Source organism: Mytilus californianus, unplaced genomic scaffold, assembly GCF_021869535.1.
Source record: "Mytilus californianus isolate M0D057914Y unplaced genomic scaffold, xbMytCali1.0.p SCAF_14, whole genome shotgun sequence".
Classification (NCBI taxonomy): Eukaryota; Metazoa; Mollusca; class Bivalvia; order Mytilida; family Mytilidae; genus Mytilus; species Mytilus californianus.
Window position 1 is genome coordinate 1739815 of NW_026262626.1, and position 15961 is coordinate 1755775.

The window sequence follows — 15961 nt, forward strand, 5'->3', positions numbered from 1 at the left end:
TGTTTCTTGTTGTCGTATACATTGTACCGATATTACAGAGTTTTTTGAAATGACGTTTATTTGCCTTTCCTCTGCACGTTCTTTTGTTCCAGTGGTCAAGGTAGAAAAAGTGCATTGTGTACTTCATAAACTTATTTAAATCAAATCGTCATATGCTTATGTGTCTGTCTTGTCTCCAGAACATCATCAGTTGTTGTCTGTATTTGTCTGTTAACTAGTGTTGATGAAAGATATTTGGTAGTCTGTGTTTTATTTATTAAGATCTTTCTAGATTCGTGCAATTTAGAGCCTATAGAATGCCTGTGGCTGAACAATTATGTCGACCTCTAGCTGCTTTGTTTTGCTTTTGTTGTCCTGAAGGTTGTTGTCTCATTGACGTTTGGCAAATTACTCATTTTTATTCATATTGTTGCGAATACGAAATATCATAATGCATTGGCTGTAAAAAGATACATCACCCATTATATATTTATAGATCATAACATGCCCTTTTCCATATTGGCCCTGGTATCATCCCGAGACTCCCATATCAGCCCGAGGCTTTAGCCGAGGGCCGATATGGGTCGAGGGATGATACCAGGGCCAATATGGAAAAGACATGTTATGATCTATTTATCACATATTCAAGTTCTGCAGAACAGAGAAAAACGTTCAGTTATAACTATTTAATTAACCATTTTAACCACAACATGTAAATTCTAAAAAGATTTTTCACATTTTCCATTAATTTTTTTCATTCACTACAAACAAATTTATTGTAACATTTCCCCTTATTTTTGAATATGGTAATACATAAAAGCGAGAATTTTGCTTAACTGGTGCTAAATCGATAATAGTTGGTTGGACATTGTTACTATTGGCCATTGTAGCATAATTCTCATAATTTTCAATACAAACACCGTCATTGTTCGCTATTGTCGTTAAGGACGCAATGACGTCACGTCATTTGGAATCGAGGCACAATAACCAATAACCACTTTTTTGCACAGGGCAGCAATATGAGTAGGACAATTTTGCGGTTATTACATATGCAAAATCCAATGTTTTCGTAACAAATATGTGATAAATATATATATACTAATTGCAGCCATAAATATAGATTCTACCACTGCATCGAGTGTGATACGATATTTATCCACTCGAGACAGTTAAATTTTCAAATTTAAAACGCGAGGCTCGCCGAGCGTTTTAAATATTTAAACTTTAACTGTCGAGAGTGGATAAATATCGTATTACACGAGATTTGGTGGTGGAATCTGTTTCTCTAATGATTTTCAAACAATACGCAGGCAAATTTATTCCTTCTTTTCGAATGATCTGCAAAAAGATGTGTTCTTTCTATGTGACGGCATGGTCGCCTTTTTTCATGCCGTCACAATAGGAAATTCAGAGGAAAGCAAGAAAATTCGACGTCATAATCGGATTTTAACCAATGAAGAACTGAGATCAAACGAACCACACGTTGATTAAATTTTTTTTATACAATGGGTGCAGAAAGGGATAAATTGACGAAGAATTAGAGAATAATTTATATCTGATCAATATGGACGGAATGAACGTTTTAACGTTCACCATGTCAAGAAACAATATGAAAAAAAAAACAATTGTATGAAACCAATGTATTATATAGCCACGACACCTCAATTCAATCGCAATATAACAGTTCTAAAGATAACTGTCATTATGTCCTTTTTGCGAAACATATTTTTCTTTCTTTTAGACTGACAACATGTAAATCAAATCCTAACACTTATATATATCTTAGATTACATTTCTTTCAATTTATTTTAACTATTGTGAAACAGGAATATGAGTATATGTACTGAGAACCACCAGCCCTAACTGTAATTTCATCACTGACATCCAACATCGTGACAAAAACACTGGTTCTAGTTTGGTAAAGAGAGCCAACATCACCGTAAAATGTATCAATCATTATATTATTGTTTTTATAAATATAGTAAACCGCATCATTCGTGTTTGACATCATGACAGCAGAAACATGATATAATCCAGCTACAGTGCAAACGAATTTTCCGGTCGATTTGTAGGATGACAAATCGGTTATTCCAATGTTGGTTTTGATATTCGAAAATTGTACTACTTGTCCACTTGACACGGTACGGTGACTGTTATGACAGGCGGTAAGAGCAACTGAAAAAAAAATGTATTTTAAAAAATTCTATCATAATTTCATTATAAACAAATAATAATGACATCCTAAGATATGTTATTGAACTCAATATACTTTTATACATATATGTTATATTAAAATTTTGTCTTTGGCAATATAAAAATTATGAATTGCTAAAGACAAAATTTTAATATAACAAATAGTTTGCCCTTTTTTAATTCCTGGAAACTGAAAGATCTGTAGTGTCTACATGATTGTTTCCTTACTTGTGTAATTTTTTTTATCGCCATATTGTTATTGAATCTGGTACCTTTCAATGTCCCAGAATGCTAGAATATGAAGTTAGGTCATATAAAAACCCGTATTGATCGCACTTCCAATACGTTTTACTGGATATGCTGCGTTATTTATCCTCATGATGGCGACAAAAAAAAGATATTTTGTATTCCCGTTTATCGAATATTTACCTTGATTGCGCAATTCAATTCAACTCAATATTTTATGTTTGTATATATAATAAAACAGTACATTAAGTGCAAAATATCTATATAAAGTATAGAGCTATTCTGTACAGAATTATAACTTAAGAGATTTTAACATTAAAACATTATAGAAATTGAAAATTCGTATATTATAAAACATATTTATAGGCGTATTTGTTTATTCTACATTGGCTAGAGGTATAGGGGAGGTTTGTGATCTCACAAAACATGTTTAACCCCGCCACATTTTTGTGCCTGTCCCAAGTCAGGAACCTCTAGCCTTTGTAAGTCTTGTATGTTTTTTAATTTTGGTTCATTTATATGTTTCGGAGTTTAGGGTCACGTTAATTTTCGCTGAACTACACTGTAAAAGTCGTGCTTAGAAATTAAACACGTGTATTACATGTTTAGATCTAAACGTGTTTAGGATTGTGTTTAATTTCTAAACACATTTCTCATTAAGCACATAATATCTAAACATGTCTTGAATTTAAACACTTTTAATGTGTTTAAAATGAAAGTGTTTAGAAATTAAACACTCATTTCTAAGCTAAACACGATTCTAAACACAGTCCTAAACATATTGTACTGAGACACGTTTAGATCTAAACATGTAAAAAAAAGTGCACAAAAGATGTGCTTAGAAATGTGTTTAGGATCTTAACATCATTTTTACAGTGTGCAGTATACATTTTTGTTTAGGAGCCAGCTGAAGCCCGCCTCCGGGTGCGGGATTTTCTTGCTGTGTTGAAGACCCATTGGTGGCCTTCGGGTGTTTTCTGCTCTTTGCTCGGTTTGTTGTCTCTTTGACACATTCCCCGTTTCCATTCTCAATTTTATTATAGGTACATTATTTACAATATAAATCATTTATACGTCTATTTAAAATAAGAATAAGGCTTTAACACAGCTACGAATCATATTAATATCTGTGAATAAAAACACTTATTTCTGTCTATCATCAAATAACATAAAATCACTATTATAATGTTTTGCTTAACAAAAAAATCCTCAAATTCGTAATATAATGGACACGATCAAATGCAGACTCGATCTTGTAAAAGTCAATTTTCAAATTTCCCTGTTTGGATTCTTAATGGTGCCACTCCACATAGAAATTTGGCAAAAGAACTCCTTTGTGTAAATGCAGGCATTGAAATTTTAAAATATGTTTCAGTTTCAAACTGTTCTTAAATAATTTATATGTTCTAAGTTTGTTGTCACATTTACCATATAGAGCTATCTCTGTAAATTGTATTGCCATTGATCAACATATTTACTAAACATTCTAACCATAACAACTGAGGTACAAATATATTATGTAATGTTAAACGCATATTCTACATTACGTAAAATATCCAATTTTTTATACACCTGCTTCTACTCATAATATCTGCCCATGTGAAAACCTTCCTGTTTGACCTATTAGAACCCATATTGTTCAAACGACACCATAGTCGAATTAAACATTGCCATTGTTTTTGAAAGATTGGTATCCACCCATATCCCCTGCAACTGCAACATTTGGAGTCTATTTACCAACTCAAAGAGATGAGAGACGATGTTCCATTTAATTCCTAAGTTTTTAATGAATGTCCTGAAATTTATGACTCATTCTGCAGAATTCAGAATTTTAATCTTAATTGTCCGGTACTATTGAATATGTCTGTAAAGGTTTCATCAACTTTCCTTTCCTCTTATTTTAACGTTTGGATTTGTCCCAACATTTTATTTTGTTCATATGTTATCTGTCTCATGGAATACATGCATGTTGTGTTGTAAAGTGCCATGAAATCATCATTACGGGCTTGTTTGCGGCTGATTAATGAATGAACGGAAGAATAGACAGTTGCACCTTATTTTGTAATGTCTTCTCTTCAGTTATTCCACTTCATGACACTTAGATCTAAGTTCCAAGTCTAAGTTTCATGACTTGGACAACTATGTTCGAGGTCCAATGTTTGATTTTGCCAGTTTTCCTGTAATGTTTTGTTTTTGTGTCCGGTTTTTCAATACTCGATTTCGTACATTTTATGCTGTCAGAAGTCGGTTTGTTTTAATTCTCAATTTATCCATTTGATTCGAATATTTGTTTTTTAAAACAGTAAAATGGTTCTGTAAATGACGAAGGTCACTTCTTGGTTCAGTATTTTTATTTTTATTTTCTTGGTATTGTTGCACAAGTTCAGCAATGCTCCTGTGACCGGTCTCAGTTGCACCTGAGTGAAAACCAACGTTTAACTATTGTATAAAACCAGATGGCAATCCTTTGTAAACTATTTGAAAAGTTTGGCTGACAAACTCTATTCCTCTGATTTGAAAATTTACAAAAAAGTTGACATAGTTGAACAATAGGTATTACCTTTATTATTTGAAAGAGATTAGGTTAGAAAGGTCATATTGAATCATTTCTTTTATTTTGTTTGGTAATATCAAGTAAATATATTACTATTGCAAAATTTTGTTTTATGATGGTTTTTATTTTATTTTATTTTTATTTCGGCAGTCAACAAAAGTGCTTACTATACTTCTCCTTTCGTGTTTTATGTTCAAAAATGAATAAGATGGCCTCAAAATCCAATACAAAACAAAACAATTATTCTCGAAAGAGCAACACTTCAATGCATTCTGGGTAATATTTTCAATAGAGTACACCAAAACGTTGTGATTGGTTTAAAACGTACTAAACAATTGAAATTCAACCAATGACGACACGTCATTTACATTTTGGTGTACATACAATGAGACTACCCATAATCCTTTAGATTCTGATTCGGCGAATTGTACGTATATGTGTAACAGTGTTAATCAAAGTACTGAAGTACTATTAACTCGGATGACCCCAATGTCTTATGACTAGCGAATAAATCATATAGAATTATATCCCTGTAGATTGCTAGAAGTAACTTGCAGTATCATTATCACGTCGAGAGTATAATATTTCAGCCACATTAAGGATGATAACATATTTAACAGTCAATCAATTGTGTAGGTTCTTTAGGCACAAAGGGTCGAAAGGGACAACTAAACAAGAGACCATTGTTTAGGCACTGTATGTAGATATTTTTTTTTATGTCGGGGCCTTTTATAGCTGACTATACGGTATGGGTTTTTCTCATTTTTGAAAGCTGTACGATAGTCTATACTTGCTTGAAATATGATGGATAGTTGTCTCATTGGCAATCATACCATACTCCTTATTTATATTAATTAGCATCATCAAATATTAAAATGTTTTCCTATATTTTACTTATTATATTCTCCGAACTTATTTGATATGAATACTTTTGTGAGAACAAACTAGACAGAAATATTTCAACAATCTGTGCATCTTATGAAATATTTCCCATACATTCAAACTAAAAGTTAACAAACCCTTTGATAATAGGAAAATTTGAAATCATGAATTGATTGACAACGTTTTAAATGCGTTCTTTAGATATTATCAATGTTCACTTAAACAAATATTTTTATGAACCACAGCATATGTAACTTTATTAAATAGTAAATAACTTTCATTAAGTTTCCCACTGCCTATTATTATATGATTTCCTGAATTTCTTTTCTATGTAACAAATCTTTGTGTGTGTTTGTTTTCTTTTGAAATTCTGATTGAAAAACTAGACGGGTCTTTTTGATGAGCTTTGTCTGATTAATAAAGACAGTGTTTGTTTTACTCAGCAAATTAAAGTTCGTGTTTTGTTGCCCTTCATGCAGCTGTTGGACATGATGACGTAAAAATAGTCTTATTTGCATGATATAGATTATTTACATCTTTTCTCGATCGTCGATAACACGTAAACATGACTACTATAAATATATGTGTATTACAATCTCACATTTAATAATTTGATTTCATGATTTTTATTTTTAAGGGAATAATATTTGTATGTGAACATCCTTCATAATGCTGAAGCTTCAGCTCTTAGGATGTTATTCTGATAATGAACTATTTGCACTGAAGAAAAATGTGTGTGAGGATACAAAGCTCCGAGGGAAAGTAGGAAGTTTATCGTTACAGTTTAATCTAACGAAAGACTCTTTACAAAATAACATTAAAACCGTTCGTCATGACTTAAAAGAGATACGTCGGTCAACTGGGCGAAGTCAAGATGGGATACCAGTAATCAGATCAGCTTCTCACACGTGTTCCATCTCCGAGTCGTTTCCAACACCAAGTGTTCCCCAGATTATCCTTGAACAGATAATTCATTCGGATTATGGACGACATCTGAACTTTAGTAGTAGCGGTACAGAAAAAAAGAAAAGAAGCTCGAAGAAACTACGAGCAATAACTGGAACGGTTCGTAGTTACAATGAATTAGAAAGTATACTAAGGGCAGCAAGACGTAGGAAAATTAAATCTGAAGGTGGTTTAACGAAACAGCTGCTATCCATCGACCAATTGCCAATAGATGTAAATCAAGTTGATTGTTCATCAGAATTAGCAACCCCGATTCTTGAAGACGACGTATTCGATGATTCAAACATAATCGTTTCTGGATCCAGTCCGACGTTACAGTGTGTTGAACATACAGAAAATGCTGAAACACACACAAATGATCAAAATCATAATAACGCAACACGTACGAACCAAGTCCTAAGTAGCAAAGGTTGCTCTACCGAAACAGAACAAAAACCAAAGGAATCAGCAAATAACTTGTCGGTTTTTCACAGTCCATGGAAAGTGCATAATCGATCCGGAAAGACAATTGACCCGTTAGAAATTCCGCATATTAAAGACTGTTACCGACCTATGTGTAGACCGAACTGTTCTACGTGTCTGTCTAGAAAAAAGAAAACGCCATGCTTTTTAGTACCAGGAATAAATATTAGTCATGATCACTTTAACATCGAAGAAAAGGTAGAAGATGGCAATGAAGGCAGGCCGAAAAGAAAGACTTCGAAAAACAAAAATAAAATAAATGAAAACGCAGCGACTGAAGAGAGCACAATTGATAACAGTGATATTGTGACTCAATGTACAAACACTGAAAATTATCTTTCAGACTTAAATATTTCTAACGAGAAAGAAAGAAAGCAAATTGCAGAAGGAGTAGCAAGTTTTGTTGCCGAGTGTTTAGAAATTAGAAGAAATACGACAAGAAAGGTCATAAGTAAAACAAGAATAACTGAACTTTCGAGGCCTAAAGACGGAGGTAGAAAAGACGTCAGATTTTCAAAAACATTCATAAAAAAGGAACTTGAGAAAATGAAAAAATCAGATCCAATTTCTCAGCTAACCTCCGAAGAGCGGAGACGGTTGCACAGAGTTCAAGGTCAGATAGCACTATTTTTGGCTGTACTAAACCAAAAACGAGCAAGTCAAGTTAAACCTATGAACGAGGTTTTAGATGACTTCCCAATCCGAGACGATTTTCATCATCAACACGAGCCTGTTGCTTTACCAACACTTGAGATGCCAGGAAATAGGCGTTCTCGAAGAAAGGTTTGGTTTCAGTGAATGTCATATGCTTGCTATGAATGTAAATTGATTTGGTGATATACAATTTTGGCAACATCTAATCGCAACATTACTATTACAACAGACGCAATGGCGGTTGAAGCTTTCTCCTGATTATGAAAAAATACGAAGTGAACAATTTGTATATAATTTAATGGTAGTAGTTATTAGTTATAAAGATGCACACATATAAAAATTCAAATATTACCCCTAATTATATATGTACATTTTTTTTAACATTGGCAAATGTTTGAAAATAGCGTGTGTTTTTTTTTACTATAATGATCAGACGATCCCCTAGGTTAGCTTTTTCAAGTCATGTATGTCCACCAGAGTTGCTCTTTTATACAGTGAAGATAAGTGAAACATGTATCTGTGTTTGAGGTGGATGCTTCTTTATTGTTAGTTCTGGACCGTTTGTTCAAGAGATAATTACTTATGGTTATACTTTTCATCATATAAAATTAAGGAGCTGTGGAATGATTGCCAATGACACAACTAGCCACAAGAGACCAACGGACAAGGATGCAAACAACTACAGGTTACCATACGGTCTTCAACAATGAGCAAAACCCATAATGTACAGAAAACTATAAAAGGCATCGGCATACCAAAAGTGAACAATTCAAAAGAAAAAACTAACTAAAGGCCTGATTTATGTTAAAACCATTTACGAAATAATTTATGACAAACAGAAACCAACGATAACCACTGGATTACATGCTCCTGGCTTAAGACCGACATATAAAGAATTTGGCTGGACTAAACTTCATTTAAGTCAGAGTTGTGATTTAAGAATTCTTAATGAAATCCATTCCCTTTCATTCCACTAGTATATTTATTATTTCAAAGTATTTTATTGAATTGTTGTCATCATGATTACGCCCAATATGTTTATTTACAGTGTATTTCTACTGTCCATAAACTGAACTTATACATTATATCTGATGAAAATGTAACTCTATTTGCCTTCAAAATATTTAAAATAAAAATATCTAAAATTAATATTTTGCTTAAGATTGAAAATGATTTGCTATGGGATAACTTTCAACAGTCAGCAACAAATAAAAGACGAACGGAACATCTCGAATTTGAGAAAGAATAAGATTAAAATGCGACAATATTTTGAAATTACAATACACTTCTCAATGATCACAAGCATGCAACCGATGAATATGGTAATTATGAATAAAAGTGATGAGAATTATACGTCTATGAGACAGCTTTCAAACGACATTATCAAAAGATGCTTAATTTCGGTCGTTGACAATAGACAATGTCCTGTATGTCTGACTAATGGACCTTTCAATTACAGTTCTATAACATTTTATACACACATTAAAACTTTTAAATTAGGTCATATTACATACACTTTTGGAAACAAATGAAAGTTCCACATGACTTAAGTGAAACAAACTGTTTGCAAAGTTGATGAAATATTTAAATCCAGTATTGGAAGTTTCAAAGATTGTATATGTTAATGACCTAATGTATAGTTTTATTTATGATATCTCTTAAACACTCTTTCATTCAGTACCCCCAATTTTTTTAATCTATACAGTAATCAATATATAAATATTTTAACGAAATCAACTGTTTATAACGCATATATAGTTGTCCAAAATGCTACCAAAAAGTACCAGCGGGAAAAAGCAGGAACTTTCATATACTTTTGCGTTTAAAAGTTAAAAAAAACGTCAAAAACCAAAAATGAGACACACACACACTGGAAGATTGAAAAAGGGGGAAAAATCGACATCAAGACTTCGTTTGCGGTGATGTAATTTACTTTAAAGTATTAGCTTACTGTATTACAGTTAAGAAAGGTTGTATCTAAAACCATTTGAAAGTTCATTAGCGAAATAAGCTTTGTACATTTTAATTTTCTGAGTAGTATGGAAACTAAATATTTACCCTGTCTGAATTTTTTGCTTCAATCTTTAAATATGCTAAAAGGATGAAGTTCATAACAACTTGGATCACCGTACAAAGTAAGTTTATTTTCAATTTATGAGTTTGAATATCCCTCTGGTATCTTTCGTCCCTCTTTTGTTAGTATTATATTTATCGTTTTTCTCAATGAGAACGATTTAACACAATTTCATTCTGCCAGGGGTCTTTCAGTGGGGATGGACTTGATCAATGTAAAATATACCTTTCCATTCATAAAAATGCCGCACAAAACTAAAATCATGTGGCTCATTAAAATTAAAAAACTTACGATATTTTTTTTCATACGGTATGCACATTTAAAATATAGTTTAGGCAGCTTCGAGGGATAAAATACGATTACAAATGCCCAACCAAATGTTTGTCAACCTTGAAAGCTCTTATCACACGATACTATTTTGGCTGTTCCGTTTTACCCCCGGTAAATAAATTTAACTCGGAAATGTCATACATGTAGGTTGTTTATGTGGAAGATTTACGTTGATGCAATGTGTGCATGCACTTTTGATAATTAACCGTTGCTTTTTAAGAAGAACCTATAAGTTGTATCCGCTTTTTAGCTCACCTGGCCCAAAGGGCCAAGTGAGCTTTTCTCATCACGTGGCGTCCGTCGTCCGTTAACTTTTACAAAAATCTTCTCCTCTGAAACTACTGAGCCAAAGTTAACCAAACTTGGCCACAATCATCATTGGGGTATCTAGTTTAAAAAATGTGTCCGATGACCCTGCCTGCCAACAAAGATGGCCAACATGGCAACAAATAGAACATATGGGGTAAAATGCAAGTTTTGTCTATTATTCTGATAACCGTTATAAAAAGAGGAAATCTGAAAATGGTAAAATTGTTCAGAATGATGAAATCTACCAATTATCCATATATGTCAAAACTGTCAGACGATTTCCTGTAGGAGTTATTGCCCTTAAATAACAAATTTTACCACCTTTTTTCTCGATTTTTGCCTATTATCTTGAAAACTGTAAAAGATAGAGAGAAACTTTTAAATGATCAGAAGGACAAGTTCTACAAATAAGTCTTATGGTTGAAATCATCAGTTGACTCCTTATTAGAGTTATTGCCCTTTGATGCCGATTTGTACAATTTGTTTTGCGTTTTTGTCTTATATCTTAAAACTTATAATAGATAGAAAGAAACTTAAATATATAAAACTGATCAGCAAGACAAGATCTACAATTACGACAAATGGCGGAAATTGTCGGACGACTCCTTATTGGAGTTATTGCCCTTTAACTACGATCTTTGCCATTTTTTGGCGTTTTGCCTTATATGATAAAAATTATAATAGATAGATAGAAACTTAAATAATCAAAAATGATAAGCAAGAAAAGACCTACTAACAAGTCAAATTTTGCTGATTTAATTAGTAGACTGTTACTGTTTATAGGAGTTTTGTTACCCTCTTTTGTGTTTGGAGCAAAAGCTAAATAAGATCATGAAGACAGAGAGAAACTAAACAGACTTCAATGATCAGCAATATAAGTTACAAAAAAAAACAGAGATTTTTGTCATTAATTCTATTCTCGTCTACAATGTTGGAGAGTGTCCTTTGTTGAATATTCATATAGACCAAGGTTAGCGACACAGACTCTTGAGAGCCTCTAGTTTACGTTAAAAAGCTATATCTCATGCTTTTACGAACCTATTCGAAACTCATCAACCGATCGCAATACGTAATTCAATATTTGAATTAAGTAATGCAATACCAACCTATATATGTTAGTTTTACCCTCCATGTATTTTCTTTCAGTTGCAACTACCGTAAGCAACTAAAACACGAGTTCGAATGAGGAAGCCTTAAATATGTATAGATGTATACTTATTTTGGCTTAAGGTTAAAAAAAACCCGGTTTATGTATAAAGAATGGCAAATTAACATGTTGTACGTGTACAATAATATTAGATTAACTTGATAAAGAATCCTACCTTTCTGTTGCTTTAAAGCAATTTCTTGCAAAGATTTATTGAAGCGAACTTGAAAGTTTTCCACAATTTTATCAAATGATGCATTAAATCGGTTCTGTTCCTGGTGAAGAGATAACTTCATTGTACTCTCCCATTTACGTTCAGCCTCACTGAATTCCTGTATTTTAAAAGAAAAAGAATCCAACAATGTGTTCATTTGTCTTTCGTACAACTCAGTTTTATTTTCAGACTGCAGTTTAAAATGGTCTATGGTTTCAAGGTAAGACTCGTTAAACCGCACTTGGTCCTGGAGATGTGCGGCACGCATTGATTCAACAAATGTTTCTGTTTTTTTCTTCGTCTCGACCACTTTATCCAAACTAGAAGAAACAGATTCTTCCCATAGCTTCATCTTCTCCGCATACACTTTCATTTTATGTTCCATACTAGAAGAAACAGATTCTTCCCATAGCTTCATCTTTTCAGTGTATACTTCCATTTTATATTCCAAGCGCACAAGTTTTTCCAGGACCTTTTCTTCAAAATCAAATTTTGAACAGGCCAATAAGGATTCAGAACCAATCGAGCTGGCAAAAATTGCCATTATTGGCAGGCTTAGGCATACGATCTGAATCATTGTAAATGTTGCTTTGTTCTACACTTAATGGCACATAAAAGGTTCACTTAAAACATGATATATTCATAACTTTATCTTAATTGGAGTCTGCATATCGTCATTTCGTTTCCTTTAAAAACAAATATTCCGATAATGTATCTGCTTAATTAATTAGCTGTCAGATATCTTTTTAAATAATGCTGAAAACCAACAGACTAGCGGATTTCCACTACGTAACACTTGACATAATCATAATAGATACCAGGATTATTTTTTTTTTTCGCCAGACACGCGATTAGTCTACAAAAGATTCATCAGTGGCGCTCGAATCAAAATAGTTGAAAAAGGCAAAATAAGATAACTGGGTCAAATGTCCTACCAGCGTTAATAACATAACAACAACAATAAATACTCTATTAAAGTCTTACCTCTTTAAAACATTTGATATAAAACACAATATAATAATAGCAGATCAATTTATAAAAGAGCCACTCTAAAAAGAGTTATGAGAGACTGTAAAAATACATCAAAAATACATTTATATTACATATATAACATATATAAATATATCTTAGCATGAAACACCATAATATTAAAAAGCAATTATTTTGCAATCATAATCAGAAGATAAAAAAAAACATTATATACAGTTATTACGAGTATAAAATACACTTTCTCTTAAAAGTACTTTATAGCAGATTTTGGCTGCGAAATAGCAAACTCTGTCGTCATGAAACATAAATAAAAACTTTTCCTCATTACACAAATTATTAATAAAAATTGAGAATGGAAATGGGGAATGTGTCAAAGAGACAACAACCCGACCATAGAGCAGACAACAGCCGAAGGCCACCAATGGGTCTTCAATGCAGCGAGAAACTCCCGCACCCGGAGGCGTCCTTCAGCTGGCACCTAAACAAATATGTATACTAGTTCAGTGATAATGGACGTCATACTAAACTCCAAATTATACACAAGAAACTAAAATTAAAAATGATACAAGACTAACAAAGGCCAGATGCTCCTGACTTGGGACAGGCGCAAAAATGCGGCGGGGTTAAACATGTTTTTTGAGATCTCAACCCTCCCCCTATACCTCTAGCTAATGTAGAAAAAATACGCACAACAGTAAAACTACTTTCTACATTACATACACTGTTAAAAAAATCGTTCGCAAATCTGCATATCCTGGGCATTCTAACAACACATGTTTTTCATCTTCTATTACATCTAAGTCAATTTTTCTACAATTAAAACAAAACCTTTCATTTACATCTATACCTTCATATCTGCCAGTTTCAATTCTAATTGGAGCAACACGTGCTCTAAATTTAGCATATGCACATCTGTATTTACACGGCATAGTAATACTTAAATATTTTTCTGTGTAATAATTAAATTGTTAGTACGCAATTTACTGCTTCCATTAGCTATAGTAAATGACAAGGTTCACTTTAGGCCAAATATGGCCTTGAATTTCCACTTTATCATAAAATTTCAAAATGGCCAAAACTTGGTCCTTAAATGGATTTATTTCAAAAGATTTACTTCTTTGTTAAAAGAAATCTGTTCATAAGAGTACATTTTTGGTTTCAAAATCAGCACATTTTGAATATTTTGTCAAAATACGATGATTTTGTGCATTTTTCGGACCTAAAAGCTTTAGGAAACCCTTGGCAGCAACCAAGTATCCCAAATGTCCTGTAGTCAAGAGTTGCCAATGATGATATTGAATCCCTAGACACAAAAACTTTCTTGATCTTGGGTGGTGGCCAAAGTAAATTATGCTAAAAATAAGAATTATTAAAAATTTGACCAAAACTGACTTTACAACTCAAATCATGCATACTTACAGAGTCATCAATACTTCAAAATGAAGTTATTTTTTATTAATAGTAATATCATAACTATTGTAGTATTATGACCTGATTTAAAAACACATCAAAATCTTATGGCCAATTTTAACCCTTCGTGAACTTACTCCTTTGAATGCCATTTATTCTGGTACATAATAAAAAGGTTGTTTTCAATATCTTTAATAACAGACTTGCTCAAAATACATTCAACATTACAATACTGAATAAGATCAAGTTCATTAAACTTTGTATTCACTCTACAGTTCCAATGTTTTACTCTATTAAAACTGAGATTATTACTCCAAAGAAAAAAAATGCTTATTAAGTCTACAATTAGACATCTTATAAAATCGTGACCAAGTTCTAAATATGGTAGACCATTGTTTAACAATATATACATGGTTTCCATCCCATATCTCCATAAAGTGCTAAGTTAGGGGTATATCTACCCACACTCATAAAAAATCCCATAGCCTTATGTTAAACAGCATTTATACAAGAAAATTTCTTAGTACCACAAATAGAGGCGCAATAATCAATCACTGACCATACAATTGAATTAAACAGTTTTGTATATACATCATATTGAAAACCACAACGAATATTACATTTTGCTATTAATAACCCCCAATGCCCTACTGGCAGATTTAGCAACTGCTTTTGCCATATCTTCATAACTCAAATGGTCGGTTAACAATAAACCTTAATATGTATAATTTGATACTTTATCAACAAATTTTCCATTGAAAACAAAAGGAAAATTAGTACATGGCACAGAAGGTGTTCTAAAATGCATAACTTTGGATTTTTCTAGATTAACTTTTATCATATTTCTATCACACCAACATTCTAAAGTATTCAAAATGTTTTCTAATTAATTCACTTTCACTTTCTGTTAAGAAAACTACATCGTCTGCATTATAACATTATACCATGGATATAATAGCCATTATATCTATGATTATACACACCTTTTCTTCACCTATGTTAATATCAACATTTAACTTTTTGACTTCATCAATTAAATCATTAATGAAGAAAAAATGAATAATAATGGTGAATAATGCACCCTTGTTTCAAACCAATATTAACTGGGAACCAGTTAGTTAAAATACCATTTAACTTATAAAAGATTGAACATTATTATATAAAGATCTTAATGCCTTTATCAATTTAGAACTAACGCCAAGTAACTCTAATTTATTAAATAACAATGTTCTGTTTATAGCATCGTATGCCTTTTTAAAGTCAATAAACGCAGCAAATGTAGACTGTTTACCTAGTTTTCTAGACTCTATACTACTTGTTATCGACAAAAGGTGGTCAATTGTTTTACGATTTTTTCGAAAACCATTCTGCTCATCATGGATAATATCAGATGTTTTCAAATTTTCCCGCGCCTTCCCATTTTTAGCCTTTTTTTAATACATCAAAAATTTCCTCACTTGTAATTTAGCAATCCAATAAAGAATCAAAATTACCTTGATCATTAGCATTGACACTTTCAGAAGGAAGTACACAATTTTCTACATTTAACAT

At 32.3% G+C, this 15961-nt stretch overlaps 1 long non-coding RNA gene across 1 annotated transcript; it reads right to left on the reverse strand.

The window, feature by feature from the left end:
* Positions 1-1514: 1514 nt before the first annotated feature.
* LOC127724003 (uncharacterized) lies at positions 1515-12398 on the reverse strand. The gene is made up of 2 exons (XR_007992295.1): positions 11972-12398; positions 1515-2154 (listed from the first exon to the last, which is right to left on the reverse strand). It is a non-coding gene; the product is annotated as an uncharacterized LOC127724003 (long non-coding RNA).
* Positions 12399-15961: the final 3563 nt, after the last annotated feature.